Source organism: Hemibagrus wyckioides, linkage group LG27 (assembly GCF_019097595.1).
Source record: "Hemibagrus wyckioides isolate EC202008001 linkage group LG27, SWU_Hwy_1.0, whole genome shotgun sequence".
In the NCBI taxonomy this organism is placed as follows: Eukaryota; Metazoa; Chordata; class Actinopteri; order Siluriformes; family Bagridae; genus Hemibagrus; species Hemibagrus wyckioides.
Genome location: NC_080736.1, coordinates 257,501 through 282,716, shown reverse-complemented (window position 1 = coordinate 282,716; position 25,216 = coordinate 257,501). Strand labels below are relative to the sequence as shown.

At 42.3% G+C, this 25,216-nt stretch overlaps 1 pseudogene; it reads left to right on the top strand.

Moving 5' to 3' along the window:
• The first annotated feature begins 271 nt into the window (after nt 1-271).
• LOC131347359 (uncharacterized) lies at nt 272-14,551 on the top strand (annotated as a pseudogene).
• Nucleotides 14,552-25,216: the final 10,665 nt, after the last annotated feature.

The following is a 25,216-nucleotide window of genomic DNA, read 5'->3' as shown; positions in this document are numbered from 1 at the left end:
TGAGAGGATCATCGGGCGAGCGGATCATCGGGCGAGCGGATCATCAGATGAGAGGATCATCGGGCGAGCGGATCATCAGATGAGAGGATCATCGGGCGAGCGGATCATCAGATGAGAGGATCATCGGGCGAGCGGATCATCAGATGAGAGGATCATCGGGCGAGCGGATCATCGGGCGAGCGGATCATCGGGCGAGCGGATCATCGGATGAGAGGATCATCGGGCGAGCGGATCATCGGATGAGAGGATCATCGGGCGAGCGGATCATCGGATGAGAGGATCATCGGGCGAGCGGATCATCGGGCGAGAGGATCATCGGGCGAGAGGATCATCGGGCGAGCGGATCATCGGGCGAGCGGATCATCGGGCGAGCGGATCATCGGGCGAGCGGATCATCGGGCGAGCGGATCATCGGGCGAGCGGGTAATTGAATGAGCGGATCATCAGGAGAGCAGATCCTTAGATGAGTAAATAATCAGACGCTCTGAGTGACGAGCGATTTAAATCTTCTTCATGAAATCAGCAAATTATTGATAAATATTTTTCGATGAATCTGGTGGATAACACGACAGACCACGGCTTTCTAATCTGAATCACTGCTGTAGTCTTAGAACCTTGAAGGATTCCTCCAGAAGGACAACTGGAGAACCATGCAGAACCCTGAAGAGTTCTAGATCTGACCTGTTACACTATACACTTACAGTAACTAACACTGAAGAGCAGTTTGGGTCTGAACTGATGATAAAGACTGGAGCGTGTCGCTGATGGAGGTCTGAGTGGAAGGTCAGGAGATGAGAAGCTCGAGAGTTCCTGCAGATCCAGAATGAGGAGCTCGGACGCTGGACCGGAACCGAGACATTATGTTTCTTGTTCAGTAACTGAAGTGTTTTATAAAAGGGTTGTGAGTGATCATTGAGATGTTCTTCTGAGCAGTGAGGAGATGGCGAGATCTCCAAAAGCAGCACTGAGACACTCGCCTTGGAGAAATAACACAAATGTCTTCATTTATAATATCTGCTAGAATAAAACGTACTCCTTCTTGAAGTATTTTTTAAACAGTAATTTCTAAACATTTGTCTAAAGAATGTTTAATGATCTCAGATTCGGTTTACTTTAATGTTATAGTGAGAGAGCAGTGTGTGACTCGATGTTCTCGATGTTTAATGAACTCACTCAGAGGTCTTTAGTGTCCAGCGTGACTTCATCATCATCACTGTGGAATGAAGTCTTCTCTATATATCATCAGAATCGTGAACATTTTCCTGAACACTGAAAACCGCACACGGCCGCTTTAAGAGCTTGGAGCGCACTTTAGCATCGTTTTGCTTTTGGCTAAAGATCCACCTTTTTCTTTTTTTTTTAATCCGTCTTTGACCCGCTTGACGTCCGCCATCTGTGATGAACTCAGGCTGATCCACACACATCAGAAATCAGCTGTAATCCAGACAAATCACGGGGATTTTCACTCGTCTGTGTCTCTGCTGAGAGAGAGGGAGTGGATCAGAGCTGCAGATGGACACGCTTTAGTCCAGAGCTTCATCTAAAACAACAAACCAGAACAAAGTGCAGAGAAAACGAAGGATTCACACCAAATATAATGAGAGAGAGAGAGAGAGAGAGATAAAGCAGTTAAAAACGATGAATATTAAATTTATTTTTTGTATCCTATTAAACTGTCTCTGTAAATAACAGACAGAAATGTGTAAAGATTCAGGATTACAATTAATGTTTACAATAACTGGAGATCAGACTGGAAAAAAACAATAAATCATAGATTGTGTGTGTGTGCGCGTGCGTGTGCGCGTGCGTGTGCGCGTGCGTGTGCGTGTGTGTGTGCGCGTGCGTGTGTGAACATGAACACAGTAAACAGTGTAAGTAATTAGTGTAATAAATCATTAGCCCTCACTGATAATGGATTGTTTATTCAGCTGTATGTTTTTACACATCACTAATCACAATCAGATACAATAATAAATGTGTGTGCGTGTGTGTGCGCGTGTGAGAAGAGAGAGAGAGATGGAGATATAGAGTTGGTAGAGTTTGTATATTAAAGCAGTTTTAATGATGCAAGTGAGCAACTTTTCTCCCCAAAACAAATTCATCGTTTCTACAGTGTTTATTTCCCTGGAGGGTGTGTGTGGGTGTGTGTGTGTCTGTGTGTGTGTGTGTGTTTGGCCACTTTCTTAGCTCATCATATTCAGGAGGATGGTCATGGAGAAAAATGTGAGCACACACACACACTGCTGACTCAGGACCTGACTGTACAGTCATAATAATAAAGGTGAGCAGATCAGACCTGAGTGCTGAGAGAGAGAGTCCATGTGGCTCTGGTCTTCAGGAGGAAACACACTTCATCATTAACACACTGATTAGAGACCAATATCAATCCTCTGAGGAGTTCCTGGAGCACCAAGTGAGGAAACACAGAGAAGAGCTTTCTCTTACACACCACTTTATTACACACACTAAGATAAATAAAGATGTTCCTGACATCTCAAACATCTTAAACATGTGTGTGTGTGTGTGTGTACGTGTATGTATGTGTGTGTGCATGTGTGTGTGTGTGTGTGTGTACGTGTATGTATGTGTGTGTGTGTGTACGTGTATGTATGTGTGTGTGTGTGTGTGTGTGTGTGTGTATGTATTAAGCCCCACCCTCACCCTTACCTCAGTGAGGAACAGAAGCAGCAGCTCGTCCTGTTATTATTCTACAGAAGCAGTTTATATCAGTGTGTATTCAATTCAATTCAATTCAATTTCTTTTGTAAAGTGCCTTTTACAGTGAACATTGTCTCAAAGCAGCTTTACAAAAGAAGAGAAACAGAGAAAGGGGAGGGGAAAAATGAAAAAAAAACAACAACCCTGAAATAACTAGAAATAAGAATAAATTATTTAACTTAATTAAACTATTTTATCCCTAATGAGAAGCCTGTGGTGAGGAAAAACTCCCTGGGATGATCTGAGGAAGAAACCTTGAGAGGAACCAGGCTCAGAAGGGAACCCATCCTCATTTGGGTGACACTAAACAGTAAATAATGTAACTGTAGCTGATTAATGTCCTTTCTACAACAGAAATCAATGACCCATGAGGAACTATTAGGTCAGTGTAGTTTCTAAGGTCATTATAAACACTAGTTCTTTGCTGTCACAAGCTGATAGATGAAATGGCAGATCTGTGATGGTGTGAAAGTCCCCAAGTGGCTCAGATCCACACAGATCCATCCACAGCATCAGTGGGCACCACCAAGTGACCAGACTCTGACCAGGGGTAGGGCAGTGGTCACACTGGAAACTGGCAAACACTGGGAGCTCAGGAGTGGGGTGTATAGCTCCACAGAGAAAGACAGAGAGAGAGAGAGAGAGAGAGAGAGAGATATTAAGTATGATTCTGATCATGTGATGTTTAAAGACAATGTAGATTATGTATAAAGTGCAGGCAGGGACTCTGGCAAGACTAGCTATGACATCATAACTTAAAGGGAGAGCCAGAAGGTCACAGACATGAAGGCTTCCTAGGACATAAAGCATCCAACCACTTCACAGTCAGTGACCTGAGTGACCATGTGAGGGTGGTAAGGAGACAGCATCCAACACATCCCAGTCACCAAACACTCTATGACCATGAACCTTCCAGATCTGCTCCTTTACATAAGAAAAACTTTACATTGAAAGCTTGACTAAACAAATGTGTCTTCAGCCTAGACTTAAACAAACACTTTGTAATCAGAAAGCTTACTTCTAGCTGCATGTGGTCCTAGGACTAGCACCTCTGTCTTGTCATGACATGACATGACTTGTCTTGTCAAGCAGGTGGACGTTAGTGACCATCCAATGTCTAAGGTCCTTTGCACATTCTTCTATCTTAATAAGCTGGTGTCTCTCATCTGATTTAGCTGAAACATTTACAGTATCTCACAAAAGTGAGTACACCCCTGACATTTTTGTAAATATTTTATTATATCTTTTCATGTGACAACACTGAAGAAATGACCCTCTGCTCCAATGTACAGTAGAGAGTGTCCAGCCTGTATAACAGTGTAAATTTGCAAAGAACTCTCTGAGGATCTGAAATAAAGAATAGTTGCTCTACATAAAGATGGCCTAGGCTATAAGAAGATTGCCAAGACCCTGAAACTGAGCTGCAGCACGGTGGGCAAGACCATACAGCGGTTTTACAGGACAGGTTCTACTCAGAACAGGCCTCACCATGGTCCACCAAAGAAGTTGAGTGTATGTGCTCAGTGTCATATCCGGAGGTCTTTGGGAAATAGACGTATGAGTGCTGCCAGCATTGCTGCAGAGGTTGAAGGGGTGGGGGGTCAGCCGGTCAGAGGGGTGGGGGGTCAGCCGGTCAGAGGGGTGGGGGGTCAGCCGGTCAGTGCTCAGACCATACGCCACACACTGCATCAAATTGGTCTGCATGGCTGTCATCCCAGAAGGAAGCCTCTACTAAAGATGATGCACAAAAAAGCCTGCATACAGTTTACTGAAGACAAGCAGACTAAGGACGTGGAATACTGGAACCATGTCCTGTGGTCCGATGAGACCAAGATAAACTTATTTGGTTCAGATGGTGTCAAGCGTGTGTGGGGGCAACCAGGTGAGGAGTACAAAGACAAGTGTGTCTTGCCTACAGTCAAGCATGGTGGTGGGAGTGTCATGGTCTGGGCCTGCATGAGTGCTGCCGGCACTGGGGAGCTACAGTTCATTGAGGGAACCATGAATGCCAACATGTACTGTGAAGCAGAGCATGATCCCCGCCCTTCAGAGACTGGGCCACAGGGCAGTATTCCAACATGATAACGACCCCAAACACACCTCCAAGACCACCACTGCCTTGCTAAAGAAGCTGAGGGTAAAGGTGATGGACTGGCCAAGCATGTCTCCAGACCTAAAGCCTAAGGTGGGGGAGCGCAAGGTCTCTAACATCCACCATCTCTGTGATGTCATCATGGAGGAGTGGAAGAGGACTCCAGTGGCAACCTGTGAAGCTCTGGTGAACTCCATGCCCAAGAGGGTTAAGGCAGTGCTGGAAAATAATGGTGGCCACACAAAATATTGACACTTTGGGCCCAATTTGGACATTTCCACTTAGGGGTGGAGTCACTTTTGTTGCCAGCGGTTTAGACATTAATGTCTGTGTGTTGAGTTATTTTGAAGGGACAGTAAATTTACACTGTTATACAGGCTGGACACTCACTACTGTACATTGGAGCAGAGGGGCATTTCTTCAGTGTTGTCTCATGAAAAGATATCATAAAATATTTACAAAAATGTCAGGGGTGTACTCACTTTTGAGAGAAACTGTAGCTGTGTGTCGTCGGCATAACAGTAGAAGCTAATACCATGATTATGAATAATTGCACCAAGGGGTAGCATATATAAGGAGAAAGGCAGTGAGCCTACAACAGAAATTTGTGGAACACCGAAGATAACCTTGGTATGCATAGAGAAGTCACCATGTGGATATCAGTGTGTATCAGTGTATATCAGTGTTTCAGTGTACACTATATTGCCAAAAGTATTCTCTCACCTGTCTTGACTCGCATATGAACTTAAGTAACATCCCATTCCTCATCCATAGGGTTCAATATGACGTCGGTCCACCCTTTGCAGCTATAACAGCTTCAACTCTTCTGGGAAGGCTGTCCACAAGGTTTAGGAGTGTGTTTATGGGAATTTTTGACCATTCTTCCAGAAGCGCATTTGTGAGGTCACACACTGATGTTGGACGAGAAGGCCTGGCTCTCAGTCTCCGCTCTAATTCATCCCAAAGGTGTTCTATCGGGTTGAGGTCAGGACTCTGTGCAGGTCAGTCAAGTTCCTCCACACCAGACTCTGTCATCCATGTCTTTATGGACCTTGCTTTGGTCACTGGTGCACAGTCATGTTGGAAGAGGAAGGGGCCAGCTCCAAACTGTTCCCACAAAGTTGGGAGCATGGAATTGTCCAAAATGTCTTGGTATGCTGAAGCATTCTGAGTTCCTTTCACTGGAACTAAGGGGCCAAGCCCAGCTCCTGAAAAACAACCCCACACCATAATCCCCCCTCCACCAAACTTTACACTTGGCACAATGCAGTCAGACAAGTACCGTTCTCCTGGCAACCGCCAAACCCAGACTCGTCCATCAGATTGCCAGATGGAGAAGCGCGATTCGTCACTCCAGAGAACGCGTCTCCACTGCTCTAGAGTCCAGTGGCGGCGTGCTTTACACCACTGCATCCGACGCTTTGCATTGCACTTGGTGATGTATGGCTTGGATGCAGCTGCTCGGCCATGGAAACCCATTCCATGAAGCTCTCTGCGCACTGTTCTTGAGCTCATCTGAAGGCCACATGAAGTTTGGAGGTCTGTAGCGATTGACTCTGCAGAAAGTTGGCGACCTCTTCACACTATGCACCTCAGCATCCGCTGACCCCGCTCCGTCAGTTTACGTGGCCTACCACTTCGTGGCTGAGTTGCTGTCGTTCCCAAACACTTCCACGTTCTTATAATACAGCTGACAGTTGACTGTGGAATATTTAGGAGCGAGGAAATTTCACGACTGGATTTGTTGCACAGGTGGCATCCTATCACAGTTCCACACTGGAATTCACTGAGCTCCTGAGAGCGACCCATTCTTTCACAAATGTTTGTAAAAACAGTCTGCATGCCTAGGTGCTTGATTTTATACACCTGTGGCCATGGAAGTGATTGGAACACCTGATTCTGATTATTTGGATGGGTGAGCGAATACTTTTGGCAATATAGTGTATATCAGTGTATATCAGTGTGTTTCAGTGTGTTTCAGTGTGTTTCAGTGTGTTTCAGTGTATATCAGTGTATATCAGTGTATATCAGTGTATATCAGTGTGTTTCAGTGTGTTTCAGTGTATATCAGTGTGTTTCAGTGTATATCAGTGTGTATCAGTGTATATCAGTGTGTATCAGTGTATATCAGTGTGTATCAGTGTATATCAGTGTGTATCAGTGTATATCAGTGTGTTTCAGTGTATATCAGTGTATATCAGTGTATATCAGTGTATATCAGTGTATATCAGTGTGTTTCAGTGTATATCAGTGTGTTTCAGTGTATATCAGTGTGTTTCAGTGTATATCAGTGTGTTTCAGTGTGTTTCAGTGTGTTTCAGTGTATATCAGTGTGTTTCAGTGTATATCAGTGTATATCAGTGTGTTTCAGTGTATATCAGTGTGTTTCAGTGTATATCAGTGTGTTTCAGTGTGTTTCAGTGTGTTTCAGTGTATATCAGTGTATATCAGTGTATATCAGTGTATATCAGTGTGTTTCAGTGTGTTTCAGTGTGTTTCAGTGTATATCAGTGTGTATCAGTGTATATCAGTGTATATCAGTGTATATCAGTGTATATCAGTGTATATCAGTGTGTTTCAGTGTATATCAGTGTATATCAGTGTATATCAGTGTATATCAGTGTGTTTCAGTGTATATCAGTGTGTTTCAGTGTGTTTCAGTGTATATCAGTGTGTTTCAGTGTGTTTCAGTGTATATCAGTGTGTTTCAGTGTATATCAGTGTATATCAGTGTATATCAGTGTATATCAGTGTATATCAGTGTGTTTCAGTGTATATCAGTGTGTTTCAGTGTGTTTCAGTGTATATCAGTGTGTTTCAGTGTATATCAGTGTATATCAGTGTGTTTCAGTGTGTTTCAGTGTATATCAGTGTGTATCAGTGTATATCAGTGTATATCAGTGTATATCAGTGTATATCAGTGTGTTTCAGTGTGTTTCAGTGTGTTTCAGTGTATATCAGTGTGTTTCAGTGTATATCAGTGTATATCAGTGTATATCAGTGTATATCAGTGTGTTTCAGTGTGTTTCAGTGTATATCAGTGTATATCAGTGTATATCAGTGTGTTTCAGTGTATATCAGTGTGTATCAGTGTATATCAGTGTATATCAGTGTATATCAGTGTGTTTCAGTGTATATCAGTGTGTTTCAGTGTGTTTCAGTGTATATCAGTGTGTATCAGTGTATATCAGTGTATATCAGTGTATATCAGTGTATATCAGTGTATATCAGTGTGTTTCAGTGTATATCAGTGTGTATCAGTGTATATCAGTGTATATCAGTGTATATCAGTGTGTATCAGTGTATATCAGTGTGTTTCAGTGTATATCAGTGTGTTTCAGTGTGTTTCAGTGTATATCAGTGTGTATCAGTGTATATCAGTGTATATCAGTGTGTTTCAGTGTATATCAGTGTGTATCAGTGTATATCAGTGTATATCAGTGTGTATCAGTGTATATCAGTGTATATCAGTGTGTTTCAGTGTATATCAGTGTGTTTCAGTGTGTTTCAGTGTATATCAGTGTGTTTCAGTGTATATCAGTGTGTATCAGTGTATATCAGTGTATATCAGTGTGTTTCAGTGTATATCAGTGTATATCAGTGTGTATCAGTGTATATCAGTGTATATCAGTGTGTTTCAGTGTGTTTCAGTGTATATCAGTGTATATCAGTGTGTTTCAGTGTATATCAGTGTATATCAGTGTGTTTCAGTGTATATCAGTGTGTTTCAGTGTGTTTCAGTGTATATCAGTGTGTTTCAGTGTATATCAGTGTGTATCAGTGTATATCAGTGTATATCAGTGTGTTTCAGTGTATATCAGTGTATATCAGTGTGTATCAGTGTATATCAGTGTATATCAGTGTGTTTCAGTGTGTTTCAGTGTATATCAGTGTGTTTCAGTGTATATCAGTGTGTTTCAGTGTATATCAGTGTGTATCAGTGTATATCAGTGTATATCAGTGTGTTTCAGTGTGTTTCAGTGTATATCAGTGTGTATCAGTGTATATCAGTGTATATCAGTGTGTTTCAGTGTGTTTCAGTGTATATCAGTGTATATCAGTGTGTATCAGTGTATATCAGTGTATATCAGTGTGTATCAGTGTATATCAGTGTATATCAGTGTGTTTCAGTGTGTTTCAGTGTATATCAGTGTGTTTCAGTGTATATCAGTGTGTTTCAGTGTATATCAGTGTGTTTCAGTGTGTTTCAGTGTGTATCAGTGTATATCAGTGTATATCAGTGTGTTTCAGTGTGTTTCAGTGTATATCAGTGTGTTTCAGTGTGTTTCAGTGTATATCAGTGTATATCAGTGTGTATCAGTGTATATCAGTGTATATCAGTGTGTATCAGTGTATATCAGTGTATATCAGTGTGTTTCAGTGTATATCAGTGTATATCAGTGTATATCAGTGTGTTTCAGTGTATATCAGTGTGTTTCAGTGTGTTTCAGTGTATATCAGTGTGTTTCAGTGTATATCAGTGTGTATCAGTGTATATCAGTGTATATCAGTGTGTTTCAGTGTATATCAGTGTATATCAGTGTGTATCAGTGTATATCAGTGTATATCAGTGTGTTTCAGTGTGTTTCAGTGTATATCAGTGTGTTTCAGTGTATATCAGTGTGTTTCAGTGTATATCAGTGTGTATCAGTGTATATCAGTGTATATCAGTGTGTTTCAGTGTGTTTCAGTGTATATCAGTGTGTATCAGTGTATATCAGTGTATATCAGTGTGTTTCAGTGTGTTTCAGTGTATATCAGTGTATATCAGTGTGTATCAGTGTATATCAGTGTATATCAGTGTGTATCAGTGTATATCAGTGTATATCAGTGTGTTTCAGTGTGTTTCAGTGTATATCAGTGTGTTTCAGTGTATATCAGTGTGTTTCAGTGTATATCAGTGTGTTTCAGTGTGTTTCAGTGTGTATCAGTGTATATCAGTGTATATCAGTGTGTTTCAGTGTGTTTCAGTGTATATCAGTGTGTTTCAGTGTGTTTCAGTGTATATCAGTGTATATCAGTGTGTATCAGTGTATATCAGTGTATATCAGTGTGTATCAGTGTATATCAGTGTATATCAGTGTGTATCAGTGTATATCAGTGTATATCAGTGTATATCAGTGTGTTTCAGTGTATATCAGTGTGTTTCAGTGTATATCAGTGTGTATCAGTGTGTATCAGTGTATATCAGTGTGTATCAGTGTATATCAGTGTATATCAGTGTGTTTCAGTGTGTTTCAGTGTATATCAGTGTGTTTCAGTGTGTTTCAGTGTGTTTCAGTGTATATCAGTGTGTTTCAGTGTATATCAGTGTATATCAGTGTGTTTCAGTGTGTTTCAGTGTGTTTCAGTGTATATCAGTGTGTTTCAGTGTATATCAGTGTGTTTCAGTGTGTTTCAGTGTATATCAGTGTGTTTCAGTGTATATCAGTGTATATCAGTGTGTTTCAGTGTATATCAGTGTGTTTCAGTGTGTTTCAGTGTATATCAGTGTGTTTCAGTGTGTTTCAGTGTATATCAGTGTGTTTCAGTGTGTTTCAGTGTGTTTCAGTGTATATCAGTGTGTTTCAGTGTATATCAGTGTGTTTCAGTGTGTTTCAGTGTGTTTCAGTGTATATCAGTGTGTTTCAGTGTATATCAGTGTGTTTCAGTGTGTTTCAGTGTATATCAGTGTGTTTCAGTGTATATCAGTGTGTTTCAGTGTGTTTCAGTGTATATCAGTGTGTTTCAGTGTATATCAGTGTGTTTCAGTGTATATCAGTGTGTTTCAGTGTATATCAGTGTGTTTCAGTGTGTTTCAGTGTGTTTCAGTGTATATCAGTGTATATCAGTGTGTTTCAGTGTGTTTCAGTGTATATCAGTGTATATCAGTGTGTATCAGTGTATATCAGTGTATATCAGTGTATATCAGTGTATATCAGTGTGTTTCAGTGTGTTTCAGTGTATATCAGTGTGTTTCAGTGTATATCAGTGTGTTTCAGTGTATATCAGTGTGTTTCAGTGTGTTTCAGTGTGTTTCAGTGTATATCAGTGTATATCAGTGTGTTTCAGTGTATATCAGTGTATATCAGTGTGTATCAGTGTATATCAGTGTATATCAGTGTATATCAGTGTATATCAGTGTGTTTCAGTGTGTTTCAGTGTATATCAGTGTATATCAGTGTGTTTCAGTGTATATCAGTGTATATCAGTGTGTTTCAGTGTATATCAGTGTGTTTCAGTGTATATCAGTGTATATCAGTGTATATCAGTGTATATCAGTGTGTTTCAGTGTATATCAGTGTATATCAGTGTGTTTCAGTGTATATCAGTGTGTTTCAGTGTGTTTCAGTGTGTTTCAGTGTATATCAGTGTATATCAGTGTGTTTCAGTGTGTTTCAGTGTATATCAGTGTGTTTCAGTGTATATCAGTGTATATCAGTGTGTATCAGTGTATATCAGTGTATATCAGTGTATATCAGTGTATATCAGTGTGTTTCAGTGTATATCAGTGTGTTTCAGTGTGTTTCAGTGTGTTTCAGTGTATATCAGTGTATATCAGTGTGTTTCAGTGTGTTTCAGTGTATATCAGTGTATATCAGTGTGTATCAGTGTATATCAGTGTATATCAGTGTATATCAGTGTGTTTCAGTGTGTTTCAGTGTATATCAGTGTGTTTCAGTGTATATCAGTGTGTTTCAGTGTATATCAGTGTGTTTCAGTGTGTTTCAGTGTGTTTCAGTGTATATCAGTGTATATCAGTGTGTTTCAGTGTGTTTCAGTGTGTTTCAGTGTATATCAGTGTGTTTCAGTGTGTTTCAGTGTATATCAGTGTGTTTCAGTGTATATCAGTGTGTTTCAGTGTATATCAGTGTGTTTCAGTGTGTTTCAGTGTATATCAGTGTGTTTCAGTGTGTTTCAGTGTATATCAGTGTGTTTCAGTGTATATCAGTGTGTTTCAGTGTATATCAGTGTGTTTCAGTGTGTTTCAGTGTATATCAGTGTGTTTCAGTGTGTTTCAGTGTATATCAGTGTGTTTCAGTGTATATCAGTGTGTTTCAGTGTGTTTCAGTGTGTTTCAGTGTATATCAGTGTGTTTCAGTGTGTTTCAGTGTATATCAGTGTGTTTCAGTGTATATCAGTGTGTTTCAGTGTATATCAGTGTGTTTCAGTGTATATCAGTGTGTTTCAGTGTATATCAGTGTGTTTCAGTGTATATCAGTGTGTTTCAGTGTATATCAGTGTGTTTCAGTGTATATCAGTGTGTTTCAGTGTATATCAGTGTGTTTCAGTGTATATCATTGTGTTTTAGTGTATATCAGTGTGTTTCAGTGTGTATCAGAGTGTATCAGTGTGTATCAGTGTATATCATTGTGTATCAGTGTGTTTCAGTGTGTATCAGTGTGTATCAGCGTGTTTCAGTGTATATCAGTGTGTATCAGTGTGTATCAGTGTGTATCAGTTTGTATCAGTGTGTATCAGTGTGTATCAGTGTATATCAGTGTATATCAGTGTGTTTCAGTGTGTATCATTGTGTATCTGTGGAGTATAGTGTGGAGTAGGAAGAGCATCATCGATGTGTCAGAGGACATAAAGCACTGGACAGATGTGGAGGGTATATAGGACACTAGACATCCTGGACACGATACATGAAAGGAAGCAGTGAACTGGCCTGCTGCAGCGGTAAGGAAGGAGTGGGAGAGATTTGATCATGATGTGGATGATGATGGTGCTGGGAACAGTCTTGGCAGGAGATGTGGGGAAGAAGCTCAAGGCCATGGCTTCTATTATTTGGAGCATAGGTGCTGATTGCTTTGAAAAGAAATAGCCGAAGGTTAAAACATATGCCCAGCCAAAGGAAAACAGACATGTGAAGGAGATAGCAATCCTTAGAGGGGATTTGCGGAGGCTGAGGAAGGCATTTCGTGAAGCAACAGCGGATGAGAAACCAGCACTCACAGAAATTTGTAATAACCTGAGGGAACACATAAAGACCTTGTGAAGAGCTGAATGTCACCACAGGGACAGGAAGCTACGAATGAAGGAGCGGACAGATTTCACCAAGAATCCCTTCAAATATCTGTCGAAACTACTGGGCAATGTAAGATCAGGGCAGCTAAAAGCAACAAAAGAGGAGATGGAGGAGCACAGCGATCCTAGAAGGGAGGAGAGTCTAGAGGAGATGCAGAAACTCATAAAACCAACATTACCACCTATTCTCTTCAGAGATGAGGAACCAAGAGATAAACACTTTTCTTAGGAAGGCCATAACAAAATCAGCCCCAGGGCCGAATTGCGTACAAGGTGTATAAATATTGTGAAAGGCTTAGGGACAATGCGTATTCAAATGCGTATGGGATGATACCCCATAAGTTGGTGGATCTGATGTTGAAGACCTACCATGTTCCAGAGCATTTCCTGAAGCTTGTGCAGTGCTATAATGATGGCTTCAAGGTGCACTTCACCTGTGGAGACTTCACCACTAAATAGCAGAGGCTAGAGGTGGGCATTGTCACTGGCTGTACGATTTCAGTGATCTTGTTTTCAGCAGCGATGAATCTTCTTGTTAAGTCAGTGGAGAAGTTGCGGTGGGGTACAGTGTTGGCCAGCAGCATCCAGCAGGTACCTATAAGAGCCTTTATGGATGACCTCACCATCATGGCAAAATCAGTGCCTAAAGGGAGATGGATCTTGGAGGATCTGGTTGAGCTCACTGATTGGGCAAGGATGGAGTTTAAACTGGAAAAGTCCAGAAGCCTGGTGTTGATATAGGGGCATATCCAGGACTAGTTTCACTTCAGGATTAAAGATACCATCATCCGAACAGTCCAAGAGAGACCAGTGAAGAGCTTGGGGAAGTGGTACAGGGCAGACCTCAATGATAAGCAGAGTGTGAGGGAGATGAATATCCAAGTAGACACCTGGATGACATCCTTAGAGAAGAGTGGCCTACCTGGCAAGTATAAGGCCTGGGGTTACTGACATGGGGTACTTCCTAGACTGCTCTGGCCTCTCCTTGTTTATGAGGTATCTGTCTCCACTGTTGAGGGATTGGAGAGGAAGATTAACACCTATTTAAGGAGGTGGTTGGGTGTCCCAAGAAGCTTCTGCTCCATTGGTCTGCACAGCACAGGCAGCAAGTTGCAGCTGCCAGTGACATCAGTGCTTGAAATCAGAAATCAGAAAAAGTTTTATTGCCAAGTACAGCAAAGGGTCAGCAAAGAGCACTTTACAGTACTAGGAATTTGTCTTGGTGTCAGGTGCAAATGTATACACAGGTTTGAAATGTCTGTACAAATATACACAACTTCAGAAAAGAGCTAGAATAAATTAAATAAATACTGTATAAAGTGACGTGCATGAGAAGTAGTGCAATGGAATGTAAAAAGTGAAAGTGACTGTCCAAACATATATACAGATGTGAGGTATGTACACAATCTAGAATGAGATAAGTATTGTGTACAAAAGTGTGAGTTTGAACGAACAGTAGTGCAATTTAGAATGTGGAAGTGAGTGTCCGGGTTGGGGGGGGGTCATCTGGGGTTAAGTGAGGCGCTGTTCAGCAGGCTGACTGCACTGGGGAAGAAACTGTTCTTGTGGCGTGAGGTCCTGGTCCTGATGGACCGGAGCCTCTTGCCAGAGGAGTATAAAGCAACAAAGACACTCCAGGCCATAATGCTGCAAGACAGCAAGGACGAAAGAGTACGCCAGGCAGGGATTGTGGTCAGGACAGGGTATCAGGGTCTGGCAGCAGAGCATTGACGGAGGCTGAGGATGGACTCCAGCATGCGGATATCGTTGCAACAGAAGCTCAGGGCAGGCTTGGATTAGGTTGCTTCACCAGAACGAGCTGGAACAAAGCTGACCCAAAGGAACACCGCAGCATGGTACAGAGGGAGGTCCGCAAGGCAGAGGAGGAAACCCGGCATGCCAAGGCTGTTGCGATGAAAAAACAGGACAGCTGGACAAGGTGGGAGGGTGTACAAGAAAGGGCCCTGATGTGGCAGGACATTTGGACCATGGAAGAAACCCGGATAAAGATTTTGATGTGTTCTGTTTATGACGTTTTGCCTACTCCATCCAACCTCCATATTTGGGGGATAGTAGAGAGCCCCAGCTGCAACCTTTTCAATTCAATTCAATTCAATTTTATTTGTATAGCACTTTTAACAAAAAGCATTGTCTCAAAGCAGCTTTACGTGAGAAACAACATAAGAAAACAACAAACATACACTATATTGCCAAAAGTATTCGCTCACCCATCCAAATAATCAGAATCAGGTGTTCCAATCACTTCCATGGCCACAGGTGTATAAAATCAAGCACCTAGGCATGCAGACTGTTTTTACAAACATTTGTGAAAGAATGGGTCGCTCTCAGGAGCTCAGTGAATTCCAGCGTGGAACTGTGATAGGATGCCACCTGTGCAACAAATCCAGTCGTGAAATTTCCTCCTAAATATTCCACAGTCAACTGTCAGCTGTATTATAAGAATGTGGAAGTGTTTGGGAACGACAGCAACAAAGCCACGAAGTGGTAGGCCACGTAAACTGACAGAGCGGGGTCAGCGGATGCTGAGGCGCATAGTGCGAAGAGGTCGCCAACTTTCTGCAGAGTCAATCGCTACAGACCTCCAAACTTCATGTGGCCTTCAGATTAGCTCAAGAACAGTGCGCAGAGAGCTTCATGGAATGGGTTTCCATGGCCGAGCAGCTGCATCCAAGCCATACATCACCAAGTGCAATGCAAAGCGTCGGATGCAGTGGTGTAAAGCACGCCGCCACTGGACTCTAGAGCAGTGGAGACGCGTTCTCTGGAGTGACGAATCGCACTTCTCCATCTGGCAATCTGATGGACGAGTCTGGGTTTGGCGGTTGCCAGGAGAACGGTACTTGTCTGACTGCATTGTGCCAAGTGTAAAGTTTGGTGGAGGGGGGATTATGGTGTGGGGTTGTTTTTCAGGAGCTGGGCTTGGCCCCTTAGTTCCAGTGAAAGGAACTCTGAATGCTTCAGCATACCAAGACATTTTGGACAATTCCATGCTCCCAACTTTGTGGGAACAGTTTGGAGCTGGCCCCTTCCTCTTCCAACATGACTGTGCACCAGTGACCAAAGCAAGGTCCATAAAGACATGGATGACAGAGTCTGGTGTGGAGGAACTTGACTGGCCTGCACAGAGTCCTGACCTCAACCCGATAGAACACCTTTGGGATGAATTAGAGCGGAGACTGAGAGCCAGGCCTTCTCGTCCAACATCAGTGTGTGACCTCACAAATGCGCTTCTGGAAGAATGGTCAAAAACTCCCATAAACACACTCCTAAACCTTGTGGACAGCCTTCCCAGAAGAGTTGAAGCTGTTATAGCTGCAAAGGGTGGACCGACATCATATTGAACCCTATGGATTAGGAATGGGATGTCACTTAAGTTCATATGAGAGTCAAGGCAGGTGAGTGAATACTTTTGGCAATATAGTGTATAAACATATAAACAGACAGACAGACAGACAGTCCTAGATGTTATCGTAAATGAGCAAGCCTGAGGCGACTGAGGCGACTGTAGCAAGGAAAAACTCCCTTAGATGGTAAGAGGAAGAAACCTTGAGAGGAACCAGACTCAAAAGGGAACCCATCCTCATTTGGGTGACAGTGGAGAGTGTGATTATATTGTGCATTTATGTGTAGTCAATTGTGTGATGCCGATACAGCATGTATAGAATATTATGTAAATTAATAAGGAGGTTGTTGTTGTCCACAGCGCTGCTTGAATATCCCAATCCTCACAAAGCAGAACCCGGCTGGAGCTGGTCCATCTCCGGATGCCACTGGAGCTGGCACAGTCTCTGTATGCCTCAGGATGGGTAGAAGAAGGGAAACAATGGAACAGAATTAGAGTAACTGCTGTTCATAATATTAGCAGCACTAGATGATAATGTGCATTTAATCAGATGTACTGGAGCACAAGGTTATGGGATGTGTTAAATGTATTCCAAGCTAAAGAGATGTCTTTACATTTATATATATTTATATTAATCCTGTTTACGTGTCACTTTAATATCTGCAGTCACTGTATACACTGTTCTTTGCACATTGTCTTGTTCATTGCACAAAGTCGGCCTATATGTTGTTTGTCTGCACTGTCTTGTCTTGTCTTCCTGTGCACATCTGTTGTATGTCTAGTTCTTAAAGACTGCACCTTAAGTATAGTTTAATTTTTTAGTTTAATTTTAATTTTTAAATTATAGTTTAATTTTTTATCTCTATGTTATATCTCTATGTTTGTCTGCGTCTCTGTACTTTATCTGTGTTCTGTGTAGCACCTCTGGTCCAGGAGGAACTTTGTTTCACTTCACTGTGTACTGCATCTGATATATATGGCTGAAGTGACAATAAAGCTTCTTTGACTTTGACTTTAGTCTATGTTTAAACTGGGAGACTGTGTCTGAGCCCTGAACACTGTCAGGAAGACTATTCCAAAGTTTAGGAGCTAAATACAAAAACGCTCTACCCCCTTTTGTAGACTTTGATATTCTGGGAACTACTAGAAGTCCGGAGTTTTGTGATCTTAAGGACAAGTTGCTGTCTAATATTACACCCAGGTCTTTCACTGTTGAGCTAGTAGTAACAGTACATCCTTCTAGATGCAAGCTGAATTGCGAGAGCTTCTGTGTACTGGTTTTTGGACCAATAAGTAATATCTCTGTCTTATCAGAATTTATTAATAGAAAATTATCGGTCATCCAATCTTTATTATCTTTAACACACTCAGTTAGTCTACACAAATTAGATATTTCATCTGGTTTTGATGAGATATATAACTGGGTATCATCGGCATAACAATGGAAACTAATCCCATGTCTTCTAATGATGTCACCCAATGGAAGCATGTATACTGAGAAAAGCAGAGGTCCTAAAACTGACCCTTGTGGGACCCCGTATTTCACTGGCACTACACTGGACAGTTCTCCATTTAAATCTACAGAGTGGTATGGATCAGACAGGTAGGATCTAAACCATTTTAATGCCTGTCTCTGCATACCTGTGTGATTTTGTAAGCGATCTATGAGAATATTATGATCTATAGTGTGGAATGCAGCACTAAGATCAAGCAGGACTAAAATGGAGATGCAGCCTTGGTCCGAAGCTAAAAACAAGTCATTAGTGATTTTAACTAGTGCAGTTTCTGTGCTATGATGGGGCCTGAAACCTGACTGAAATTCTTCAAGGATATTGTTTTCCTGTAGGGAGGAACATAATTGGGCTGACACCTTTTCTAATATTTTTGATATAAACAGAAGGTTTGAAATCGGTCTGTAATTTGATATTTCATCAGGGTCTAGTTTCGGTTTCTTAAGAAGAGGCTTAATAACTGCTAACTTAAGAGATTTTGGGACATGACCTGGATATAACGAGGAGTTAATAATATTAAGAAGAGGCTCTCCAGCTGCATGTATCACTTCTTTCAGCAATCTGGTTGGAATTGGATCTAACAAACACGTTGTTGGTTTAGCCGTGGTGATAAGTTTAACTAGCTCTTCCTGCCCTATACTGGTAAAGCATTGTAGCTTTAAGTGTGGAGCTGTAGGCTGGTCTGGATCACCGGATGCTGTCAAAGGTTGAACATCCAATATTTTGTTCCTGATACTATCAATTTTTTTAGTGAAGAAATTCATAAAGTCCTCACTACTAAACTGTGCTGAAATACTCTCTCTAGAATTCTGATCCTTTGTTAGTCTAGCCACTGTATTGAATAAGAATCTGGGATTGTTCTGGATTATTTCTATCAGATGGCTCAGATGCTCAGCCCTAGCAGCTTTTAGAGCCTGTCTATAGCTGGACAGACTGTCTTTATATACAATTCTAAAAACTTCTAATTTGGTTTTTCTCCACTTTCGCTTGAGGTTACGGGTTGCTCTCTTGAGGGTGTGAGTATGACTATTGTGCCGTGGTGCAGGTGTTTTATCTCTGACCTTTTTTAGTCGGATGGGGGCAACAGTGTCTAGTGTGCTGGTGAAAATATTGCTTATGCTGTTGGTTACTTCATCTAGTGCATCTGCATTTCTTGGTCTAGTAAGAAGTTGAGACAGATCTGGCAGATTGTTTGTAAATCTGTCTTTAGTGGTCAGAGTTATAGTTCTACCAAGTTTATAACGTGGAGAGACGTGTCTAATATGTTCTACAGGTAGAGCGTACACTAAGAGGTGATGGTCTGTGATGTCATCACTTTGAGGTAGAATGGTTATATCAGAATCATCAGTCCCATGTGATATAACTAAGTCTAGTGTATGATTAAAACAATGAGTTGGTCTATTAATGTTTTGTTTAACCCCAAAGGAATTTAGTAAATCTATAAATGCAAGTCCTGAAGCATCATTAGCATCATCTACATGAATGTTAAAGTCTCCTACAATTAATATTTCGTCAAAACTGATCAAAAGATCTGAGAGTAAATGTGAAAACTCATTAAGAAAATCACCGTAGGGCCCCGGGGGTCTGTACACGGTGGCCAGGGCAAGAGATAGCAGGGATTTATTATGCATGTCTGAGAGTGCAACATTAAGGACAAGCACTTCAAATGAGTTAAACCTGGGTCCTGTTTTCTGAGCAATGGTAAGAGAATTGTCATAGGTAGTGGCAACACCACCTCCACCACCAGTCTGATGGGGCTCATGCTTATAGAAATATCCTGATGGAGTAGACTCATTCAGACCAATGTGGTCATTTGGTCTAAGCCAGGTTTCAGTAAGACAGAGCGCATCGAAACTATAATCTGAGATCATTTCATTAACAATAATTGTTTTCTGTGCAAGGGATCTAATGTTGAGAAGCCCAAACTTAAGAAATGTTTTTTTTTTTTTACCTATTTGGCCTTTGTCAGGTTTAATTGTGATTACGTTATTTATAACCTTGAGCATGTCCTCTCAGCATGCCAGTCAGGCTTGGCAGATGGAAAATTCTGGTGGTGACAACAAAGATCCTGACCAAGTTGGCAGAGTGTGTGGAACAGGCAAGGAGGAAGGTTAAAAAACTTTCCGATGGGCATCATTTTATCCAGTTCGTCAGGACAGGAGAAAGCAAAGCAGCAGGACCAAGGAGTGGAGGGGTTCTGGCCTTAAATGACTGGGAAATGCACGCAGACCTGAAGAAGTGGCTAAACTTCACAAAGGAGACAGCACACACTAGCCTCAGACCAATATTTTCCTTTGGTCTAGAGGCACCAAGCAAGTGGAGCTCATGGAGTTAACAGTACCCTGGGAAGAAAGGATGGAGGAGGCTCATGAGCGCAAGCTTAAGAAATATCAAGGCCTTATCCTTGAGAGCCAGCAAAATGTATGGAAGGCCTGGAATTTACCAGTACAGGTTGGCTGCAGAGGGTTTGCTGGGCAGTCACTCTGGAGAACCCTTGAGCTGCTGGGGATTGGGGGATGGCCAAGAAACAGTGGTAGGCAAGGTCACTGAACAGGCCAAAAAAGCATCTCAGTGGATTTGGATACAGCGGGAGGTGTGGTGGCAGAGCCAACCTGTTGAAGGATGAATTATGGAATAGAGTTGGGTGGTGGTTGGCAGGGATAGATCCAGGATGCTGGATCTGCTGTTGAGCCCCCCTGAGGTGTCATGGGCTTAAATTGATGAAACACCAAGGAAGGGAGGGTGCCCATCTGATGACTGGCTGTAACTACCAACCTTTGTACAGTTGAAAGAAGTAGCCAAACCTTGATCTGGTGTTTGAAAGGAGGAGAGAAGGAGAGGAGAAGCAATACCACTGGCTCACAGATGGTGCAGGGTTGAGTACCTGAAAAGGTGGGGCAGTTGAGATGATTCCATTGTATTTTGCATATAGTGTATATCAGTGGGTATCAGTGTAACATCAATTCTTCTTCTTATTATTATTATTTCTGTTTCTATTGCTGCTAGTCTCTCTCTCTCTCTCTCTCTCTCTCTCAGCACTGGATTGTGGGATTGATTTTGTCTTCTTCAGCTGTATTACAGAGTCAGAGTACTGAGCTCCATCTGCTCCACTTTGACCTTTGACCTCTCACACTGTAACCTTGTGGATTTGCTGCACCTCAGAAACTCTTCAGCTTCTGACACGACATGAGTTCATACTGAGAGTTCAGCAGCCTGCAGATAAACACTGGCCTGCGAGTCTCACACACACACACACACACACATCCACTTACACAACATCCACTTTCTTTAGGATTGTTGTAATCTCATATGCTAACTGGTAATTAGCATGTTATCTAGCAGTGATGGCGTGTTAGTGTGACTCTGACTGGTTTCTGTTAAGTACTGGTTTAGTGTTGATTCGAATAAGGATACTTCTATTGTTTGGGACACAGCCATGAAAGATAAAACCCCACAGAGGAGAGTGTCTGTGTTTTAACTAGCACACAGGCTCTGGTCCAACTGGGCTTGTAAATGTTAAATTTATCTTTCCTGTGTTTATAAAGCAGCCGTGTTATTTATTGAAGGCAGTAATAAATACGAGCGAGTGCTGGTGTCAGCGCGGGATTTTAATAAAATAAGTGCAGGCGCTGCAGGGGGCTGCGTGGAGTCTCAGTGCTCTGAGCGAGAAAGTAAATAATGAAATATCTCTGTGTGTCAGCAGGAAAACACACAGAGAGGAAGGAGAGAGACAAATGGTCCTGCTGAAGTGAGAACGACTCGCTGCAGAGGTTTTCATCACAGCTTCTCAGGATTATCTCTCATGTGGAGGAGATTGTGGAGGGAAGCAGCGCTGGGTGAAATGTTATGTTCCTGAATAAACTCATCACCTCGTCTCCACAGACAACCTGGAACTGCTCATTCTATGGAGTTTGTTAGCTATGATGCTAACATTGCTAACAACTAATGTAAGTGTAGAGCTTCCAATTTAGCATGATTCACTAAATCTGTGAATGTGAATGTGAATATGTGAACATCACTCTCTCCTCACAGACCTTATTCATCTCAGTATCACACACAGAGCTTTACATTATCATCTGTACCTCCTACAAGACATGACCCCTACCCCTAGAGATGAAGAGTAGGGGACATGGCCGAAAGTCCCCCATACCTGAGTCCCTTAACCAGGTCTCCACCCGAGTCCCCTAACCAGGTCTCCTACCAGAGTCTCCTACTTGATTTACTAACTTGGTCTCCTACTCGAGTCCCCTACCTGAGTCTCCTACCCAGTCTCCTCCCAGAGTTCCCTACCCAAGTCGCTTACCCAAGTCTCCTAACCAGGTCTCCTACCCAAGTTGCTTACCTGAGTCCCCTACCTGAGTCTCCTAACCAGGTCTCCTGTCTGAGTCCCTTACCCGAGTCTCCTAACCAGGTCTCCTGTCTGAGTCCCCTGCCCAAGTCTCCTCCCTGAGTCTCTGTCTCGAGTCCCCTACCTGAGTCTCCTACCTGAGTCCCTTACCCGAGACCCAAGTCTCCTACATGGGTTCGGTCTCCTAACCAAGTCCCCTACTCGAGTCCCCTACCTGAGTCTTATACGATGACATATTCTAAGGGTCCTGACTTCCAGGGCCTCTGACCTCCAGGGCCTCTGACAGCTGCTCTGTGAGAATGGATTCGAAGTTGAGCTGATTACACTGTCAAACTCAATTTTATCCACAATCTTTAAACGAACAAAAAATAAATTATCATTTGACTGCCAGGTGTTTGTTGACGCCCAGGTGAGTCCTGGTAGACTGATGGTTAAACAATTAACAGCTCTGAGAGTCCAGCTCTTGGTCCGAGTTCTGTGGTTCACTGTGGAGACTGTATTTGTTAGAAAGGATAAACCAACATGAAGACCAAGAAGAGAGCTGTCTGTGGGAGAAAAGCTAAATATTCTGAATCTGAGAAAAGAGAGAATATATATAATACCAACACTAGACATATACACATAGGCAGTAAATTTATTCTGTCTGACAATTTACAGAGAAATGTGCAAATCCTTCGGGAGGAACACCATCATGCAGCAAGATGACAACACCTACAACATATCCAACACCACCAACACCTTCAACACCAAAATTACAACATCTCCAACACCTTTAACACCACCAACACCTCTGACACCTCCAATACCTTTAACACTAACACCTCCAACACCAACACCTCCAACACTTCCAACACCTTCAACACCAACATCTCCAACACCTTCAACACCAACATCTCCAACATTTCCAACACCACCAACATCTCAAACACCTCCAATACTACCAACACCAGCAACACCTCCAACATCACTAACACCAGCACCTCCAACATCTCCAACACCACCAACACCTCCAACACCACCAACACTACCAACACCTTCAACACCAACACCTCCAACACCACTAATGCCTCCAGCACCACCAACACCCTTAACACCAGCACCTCCAACATCTCCAACACCACCAATACCTCCAACACCTTCAACACCAACACCTCCAACAGCACCAACAACTTCAACACCAACACCTCCAACAGCACCAACACCTTCAACTCCAACACCTCCAACACCACCATCACCTCCAACACCACCAACACCTTCAACACCAACACCTCCAACATCTCAAACACCTTCAATACTACCAATACCAGCAACACCTCCAATACCACTAACACCTCCAGCACCACCAACACCTTCAACACCAACACCACCAACACCCCCAACACCCACACCTCCAACACCGCCAACACCTTCAACTCCAATACCTCCAGCACCACCATCTCCAACACCTTAAAACACCAACACCACTGCTCTCCAGACCACACATTCTATCTGTCTCACTCACCTTCTTTCATTTCCTGCTCATTATCTCTCTCTCTGTGTGTGTGTGTGTGTGTGTGTGTGATGTTAATGTGTAGGAGTGAGTGAGTTTTTTCTCATTCTTTTTTATGATCAAAAGTCTGTTTCTTAACATTGTTAAACTCACACCTCCACTCACCTTTGGCCTCTGTCCCCTCGTCTCTTACAGAGATCCAGATGTCTTTCTTATGGAAATAAATGAATGAACAGATGATGATAAGTGTAAACCCACACTGAAAAGAAAACTTAAAAAGAAAAGCCAGAAGATGATCATTTTTCTGGAGTAAAAATGAACTCTGAACTAAAATGGACTAAAGAAACCTCTGCATGTGGTCAGTGCAGCCGGTGAGCTGGAGCTTGTTAAATAGCAGAACTTTCATGATACAGTGGATGAGTGTGAGGAGAAAAGCCGCCTGATGAAAGATGAGGTTCTTCACAGCACCAAGACTCAAACACTCATGATGGATGTGTGATAAGATAAAATAAACTTTACTGATCCCCATGGAAACCGGTGGCAGTTGGAAAAAAAACAGTGTAAACATCAGAAAGTAGAAAAGTTGATAACAATAAATAAACTCTATTTACTATAGATAAAATAAACATTTTTTATAATAGAAATAGAAATAAAATAAATATATTTTAAAAGTATAACTGCAGGACAGGGTAGGGCATTGGGGTTTTTTGGGGTTTTGGTGGGTGGGGGCCGGGGTGATTGGGTGGGGTGGGGGTATAGAGGTGGGGTGCTTAAATTCCTGCCCAAGATTTTTCTAGTCAGTCTCTGACAGGTACAGATCATTTCTGATCTCAAAGGTTTTGAAGGAATAAAGAATAATATTCTGTGTGATTTAACGTACAGCTGATGTCGTTACATCATGATTTACTCTGACGTGTCTGAAGGAGCCGTGAGTGTGATGCAATGCAGCTCCACAGTGTCGTGAAGGTGAAGATGGTGAAGGTGATGAAGTTGAATGTGATGAAGATGAAGATGATGTCCATATTTGATTACAGTTTTGTTTGTGGAGCTGCAGACGGTTTAAATCCCAGCAGGGTTTCTGTGCTTATTGTGACACGGAGACTCGGAGTTCGCTCCTTCTTTATTTTCTAACAAAGCAGAAGAGTTGGCTAAGCAGCTGTCAGAGTTCCTGCACTTCTTCATGCATCACAGAGAAAACACGGCATTACTGCATTTCACTCTGTCGCCTCTGCAAACACACGCTCTCTGTGGAAATATACAGGCTTTAATAAGCAACACTGTGAAGACAAATCCATCACACACACACACACACACACACACTGATCTTCCATTAGCATGGCAATGTTACACTTTTAAGACCTTCTGGGAGAAAATATTAAAATGTCACAGCATTCAAGACTTTAAATTCATTCAATTAAATTTCCTTCATTTAAATTTGTTTTTAAACTGATCTTCAGTAGATAAAAACACCACGCTGTGGAGAGCAGGAGCAGCAGGATGTGTGGAGGACGTAAAGAGAGCATGAAAATCTTATCCGATGTCGTGTTCTTCAACTCTGCACTTCCTGTGTGGTCTAAGTGCAGCTTTCTATGTAGAATGTATCTGTCACCATGGCAACCGTCCATCCATTTGGGAATGCTGAAGAAGCGGAATGCAACGTGTCATTGTTCTGACCGAGGAGGAA